Below are 6,562 nucleotides of genomic sequence, written 5' to 3'. Positions count from 1 at the left end.
GCCAACCAGGCACTCCGGGGTTTAATTCTTGATTTAACATTTGCTTAATCATTAGAAAGTGCCTTTATTTGTAAGGCAGACATTGCACCTCCCTTATCTGTTCATCACAATAGTGACTGCAGCTGGTTCTCGCTGTAATTCACAGGCTCAGGGCTTGCATCTGTGCTTCCTTTGGCTGCTGCATCACTTCTGGGAGCTCAATATTCTTCTGCTATTGTGGAGTGGAACAGGGTTTGAAATTTTTTGCACGGAAGGAGACACATAACACTTTGCATCTGAGTTGTAGATGACTTTTCCTTTGGGGAAAAACATGCTACCACGATACATTTCTCAATGACATTTTACAAGTAGCTTGGGATGTCAATACACTTCCAGACCAGTACGAGATGGGTTGTACTCTTCTCTTTATTAATTTCTGTTGGCCTTGTCAAACTCTGTTAATAGATCGTTACAGTATGGTGCACTAGCATTGCCTAAAGCAAAGGAAAGTGATGCAAGTTTCCAGTGGTGTTATTCTTGGAGAAGTTGGAAACTAGGACTGAAGATTTCATGTGTTCCTTGCATTGGCCAAATTAATCACATCTAGAATAATTATAATATTTTTAATATTAAAAAATAGCAGTGGCTAATCTTTTGTCGATTTCTTACAAGGTGCCAGGCATGATTCTTAGCTCATTAATAGGGATTAGATCATTAAATCACGACTACAGTGCTATGGGACAGGTGGCATCCCCATTATACAGAGAACAGAATGAGTCAGTGAAATATTGAGTAACTTATTCAGCTGGTAAGTGGCAATAGCTTATGGGTGCTGTTGCACTCGGGTGGTTAGATCTGGGAGCATGGGTTGCTACCCTCTACATAGTTTGCTTTTGGGGTGGAAAGGCCACTCTGGGTTTCAGGCTCATGTTGCTGACATAGTTTTGTCCTCTATAGATCTTTTCCTCATAGGGCAGTCTTTCAGTTGTGGATGCTTTGTAACAAATAGTCCTAAACAAAGTGGCTTAAAATGATAAATTGGTCGTGTTAAAAAAGAAACTGTGGCATATCAGACATTCTAAGAGGTTATTCGAGCAAACGTCAATTTGATTAGGGGAGTGCCAAATTGGAAAGAGTTAGGGGAAGGCACAGAAGCAAAGCAAAAGAGTTATTTGAGTGACTACAGCTTCAGTGGTCACCTTATTTGGGAAAGAGTAGCTGGCTATTTGCGATTGGTTGTCCTTAGGTCTTCATTTTTTAACCTTGAGGCATTACAGGCTTTAGGTTTTGGTTTGCTCTTGTAGGTGACGAAGGCATTAAAGCCACCTCAGTCTAATGGCCTCTTGTTTAATTAATTCAACAGTGGTCATCCCTGAAGTTTAGCTGGACAGTTTTTTTGCTGTTTCTGCTTGGGGCTGTGCTCAGAGGGTGTCTGGGGCTGGAATGTTCGAGACAGATTTACAAAAATGTCTGGTGCCTGGAGGGATTGGCTAGAAAGCTGGGCTCAGCTGGCACACTGGAATGCCTGAGTCTCTCTTCTCTCCACGTGGTGTCTCCATGTGGATTTTCCCTCTGTCTCCATGGATCAGACTTAATCCACAGAAGTTTAGGGCTCCCAAGAGCACACAAGCAGAAGCTGTCAGGTCCTTTTAAGGATTAGGTCTGGAACAGGCATAGCATCTGCTACCTTCTGCTACCTTCCCTTGGTGAAATCGAATCACAGAGCCAGCCCAGATTCAGCATGGGAATGAACTACTCAAGTGAGGCACGACTCACTGAGTTCCATGTTTGGAGACTAGTTGTCACAGCTGGCCACTGTGACCTATCTAGTATATGACCGTGGTTTAGCACACTGGGCTGGGAGGGCAGGTGCGGATTAACACTTTGACTTTGCCACATTTCAGCTGTGTGATTTAGACAAGTTACTTGAACATCTCTCAGCTTCTAGTTCTTTCTCTGTAAAAGAGGGAAGCTAGCAGTAGTCACTCTCACAAATTGAATATCACTCTGTGCCAGGCATTCCTCTAAGCCTTTTACATACATGAACTCATTTAACCCTTTCAGAGACCCTATGAGGTGGCTACCGTTATCCCTTCAAATGAATAGAGAAATTCAGACACAAAGAGATGATGTCGCCTGCTCAAGATCACATGGCTACCAAGTGGCAGCACTGGGATGGGAACTTAGGCAGTGTGGCTCCCTAGTCCATGTTCTTTATTTTGCTCTCCCTTTGTCAGTAGCAGCTCTCCCCCAGTGAGACACCAACATGATATTGCAGGTAATGTGCTGGATGCGTGTGTGGTACAATGTAAATGCACAAAAGTCAGCATTATGAACATTCACAGTATTAGCATCATACTGAGAAGCCCAGCTCATCACCATTTCATTCCTTGGCTAAGACAAGTACAAGCTGTTTGTCCCCATTTTTCCTTATACGATTCTATGCAATATTCCCATTTCAAACATATCTGGGCCCATCTCAAATAGAATTTGTTTTTTGGATTTGCTTCTTTGTCTATAGCTGAGGGAGTCTTATATTTTCCTTCTAGGAAATCACTCTAGAGGGTTTCCCTCTAGCCCATCACTGAGAATGCAAATCTACCTGTACTCTGAAAATGCTGCTGATTATTTCGGCTTGAACTCAGTCCCTGAAGCTCCATTGCTGTGTTTAACATCCACTGGGACCCTGGGAGTGACAGGGAGTATTTAAAGCAATGCTGCATGTTCAGATTTTTTTTTTAACTCTGTCTCTGGGCTCTTAGGTTTGGACTGTTTCCTGACATTATGAATCTGTTTGTATATCTGCTTCCTCCCTCCTCCTTCCAACTTACTCATCAGGGTTTTCTGACTTACTGGTTGTTGACTGTTGGTATTCTTTTTTTTCATAGAATTAAGACAGCCTTTCTGCTACTTGGGTCTTGCTGAGCATAGCTATAGCTGAAGGAAAAAAAAAAGATGAGGAGTTATTCTTGATTCTTCTTTTGTTCTCTCTCCTCATATCCAGTACATCATCAAATCCCACTGGCTCTGCCTCTAAAATCTATCCTTAACTTGTCTCTTTGTCTATCACCAACACTGGTATCCCTTAGAACACCTTCCAACCAGGCCTACTTAGGAGGCCCCTTCCTGGTTCCTAGCTTACATTCTTTCCCAACTGTTGAACATTACCCACATAACATCCAGAATAGCCTTTGAAAATGTAATCAGAGCATGTTATTCCCTTGCTTAAAACCCTCCAATGGTTCACCATGGCATTTACATTAAATATGAAGTCTGACCAGGGTCCATTAGGACCTATCTGATTTGGACCCACTTTTTCTGGACCCTCATCCCCCAACCCTCTTCCTGCTTTATTCTCTTTGTAACAATTGCCACTATCTGGAATTATTTATTTATTTTTGTTTATCATTGGATCTAACTCCTCCCACCCCCACCCCCACCCCCATATAGAGAGTAGGCACCAAGGGGCAGGGACTTTATCTTGTTCATTACCATATACCCAGCATGTGAAACATGTGCCTAGCACATGGAGATGTGCGATCAATATTTTTGAATGAATGAAAGTGTAAACTGCTCCTTTATATGGGACTCTAACTCTTGACCAGCTAAAAGTCCTATATCAACTACTTCCATAGCTTGGGCTTTTTATTTATGTATATAGGGACCTCTTTTGAATGCTGGCTCAGCTATAGAAATAGAACTTATGAGAAGATATTTGCAAATGACACATCAGATAAATGGTTAGTATCCAAAATCTATAAAGAACTTATCAAAGCCAACACCCAAAAAACAAATAATCCAGTGAAGAAATGGGCAAAAGACATGAACAGACACTTCTCCAAAGAAGACATCCAGATGGCCAACTGACACATGAAAAAATGCTCAACATCACTCATCGTCAGGGAAATACAAATTAAAACCACCATGAGATACCACCTCACACCAGTCAGAACGGCACACATTAACAAATTAGGCAACAACAGATGTTGGTGAGGATGTGGAGAAAGAAGATCTCTTTTGCACTGCTGGTGGGAATGCAAACTAGTGCAGCCACTCTGGAAAACAGTATGGAGGTTCCTCAAAAAACTAGAAATAGAACTACCCTATGACCCAGCAAATTGTAGTACTAGGTGTTTATCCAAAGGATACAAAAATGCTGCTTCAAAGGGGCACATGTACCCCAATGTTTATAGCAACGCTATCAATGATAGCCAAATTATGGAAAGATCCCAAATATCCATCGACTGACTAATGGATAAAGAATATGTGGTACATATACAATGGAATACTACTCGGTGATGAAAAAGAATAAAATCTTGACATTTACAGCAACGTGTATGGAACTAGAGGGTATTATGCTAAATGAAATAAGCCAGTCAGGAAAAGACAAATATCATATGATTTAACTCATACGTGGAATTTAAGAAACAAAACAGATGAACATAGGGGAAGTGAAGGAAAAATAAGATAAAAACATAGAGGGAGGCAAAGCATAAGAGACTCTTGAATACAGAGAACAAACTGAGGGTTGCTGGAGGGGATGTGGGTGGGAGGATTGGGTATTAAAGAGGGTACTTGTTGGGATGAGCATGGGGTGTTATGTTGAAGAGATGAATCACTGGGTTCTACTCCTGAAACCAATACTATGCTGTACACTAATTAACTTGAATTTAAATAAGTAAATTAAAAAAAAAGAGGAAAGAACCCTCCGTGTTGTAAAAATCAGCCACGTTACATATTTTCTAGAACTCCATGCTGTGTACTCCCAAATGATTCTGTGAGCTAAGTGTAAAGCAGGGGAGAACACATTGGATAATAGTTTTTCTTTATACAACACTTTTGTAGTGGCTAATTATTTTATTTTATTTTTTAACAAGATTATTTATTTTGAGATAGAGAGAGCACAAGCAGGGGAGGGGCAGAGAGAGAGGGGGAGAGAGAGAGAGAATCCCAGCAGCTTCCACATTGTCAGCATGGAACCCGATGTGGAGCTCAAACTCACAAGCTGGGAGATCATGACCTGAGCCAAAATTGAATTGGACACTTGACCAATTGAGCCACCCAGGTGCCCCTCATAGGGGCTTTTTAAAACTATGATCTCTGCTCTCCATGGTGAGTGGGTTAGGGGTAATGACCAGTAACAGAAAGAGGATAGTCTCTTAACCACCATGGGCAATAGCTCTTTCCCATCACTCCCTGTTATCCCTCCAACAGCAAACCTGTCCTACAGCAAAGATTTCTGGTACACATTCTGAACTCTGAATCCATAGGCCAGCTCTTTAACTTGGTCATATTTTTTCACAGTTCCCTTACCTGTCATCACTATGACCATTTCAATGGGGAGGCTCATTCCTATTATGAGTTCATGTTGCATTATTGTCTGTGTGCTTCAAACACTTTTGGTCTCAGTCCAAATTGATCCAAGTCAGGTCTGTAAGGTTTTTAAGTAACTTTAAAGCAGTTTGTAAGTTGAAATGAAAAGGAAGAGAAAGAATAAAAAATTTGGAGCATTAAAAAATTGGAAAGGGTAACTATTTCTAGACTTAAAAGATAAGAGATTAAATTGGAAAAACTGTTTCTAGGCCTATGTGATAAGAGATAAAATTGAAAAAAACTTTCAGCAACAAGGCCCACTAAAATTTTTCAGTTTAAGTAACTTGGCCAAGGCGAAACAATTAAGAATATGAATGTTCTTATCTATTGTTTCAGATAATTCAAAGGTTGCCATTAAAAGATAGGTCACCACAGAAGAGGAAGGGAAAGCAAGGAATCATGATGGGCTTGCAAACATCTTTAGGAAAGAACTTTTGTGTGTGCTGAAACCTGGAAGTTAGTTGAAGCAAATAGAATAAAGGCCTACCAATGTAAGAGGTAAATTGCTAAGAAACTATGAACATGGATTCAAAAATTTGACCATTTTGACCACTGAGACCTAAGTCAACGGGAGGCTGGTTGAAGAAGATGGGCAAGCCCCAAAGAGTGCATGCTCCCCAGTACCCACTTTAGATATGGCCATGGTAGATAATGGAAAAGGGAGATTCTCCAAGAGGAAGAGTCAGAAGCTACAGAGAATGACTGACAAAGAAGTTCTTAGCAGAAAGCAGAACCAGCGACTAATAAAGCAATTTGATCTGAGGCCTTCATAATGCTCTCCCACCAGGATTTCAGAATTGCTATGGAATGTGACAGCTGTGAGTTTTTGTTTCCCACGTTCCAAAGATTTGCATCTTCCGTTAAGCTGTCCTTGGGCCACCGTTGTATATTTGGTAGGTGTTAGTGGGTGGGAGGTAACTTTCCTTTTTAGTGCATGGACACCAGACCACAAAAAGGCCCAGTGGAAAGTATCGCAAAATTGCTGATCCTGAGCTCTGAGCTGGATGTGGAAACGGTGATAGGGAGATAGGTGATAGGGAGAGCAGATGGTGTTAGAGACTGGTGGGGTTTATCTAACCTTGTTTCCTTTGATTCTTGGTACCTACTAGTGTACTCCTTTGAAGTTAAATGGAGCCATGGGACCGAGTTCAGGCCAGTGAAATATGGCTGGAATTATGTACAATACTTCCAGCTTAACCCCTCCAAAATC

At 41.2% G+C, this 6,562-nt stretch overlaps 1 long non-coding RNA gene across 1 annotated transcript; it reads right to left on the bottom strand.

Annotated features, from left to right (window-relative positions):
• Nucleotides 1–453: 453 nt before the first annotated feature.
• LOC122201126 lies at nucleotides 454–5,267 on the bottom strand. The gene is made up of 3 exons (XR_006194091.1): nucleotides 5,199–5,267; nucleotides 2,833–2,916; nucleotides 454–582 (listed from the first exon to the last, which is right to left on the bottom strand). It is a non-coding gene; the product is annotated as an uncharacterized LOC122201126 (long non-coding RNA).
• Nucleotides 5,268–6,562: the final 1,295 nt, after the last annotated feature.

This window comes from Panthera leo, chromosome D1 (genome assembly GCF_018350215.1).
Source record: "Panthera leo isolate Ple1 chromosome D1, P.leo_Ple1_pat1.1, whole genome shotgun sequence".
NCBI lineage: Eukaryota > Metazoa > Chordata > Mammalia > Carnivora > Felidae > Panthera > Panthera leo.
This window is presented reverse-complemented; position numbering and strand designations above follow the sequence as displayed.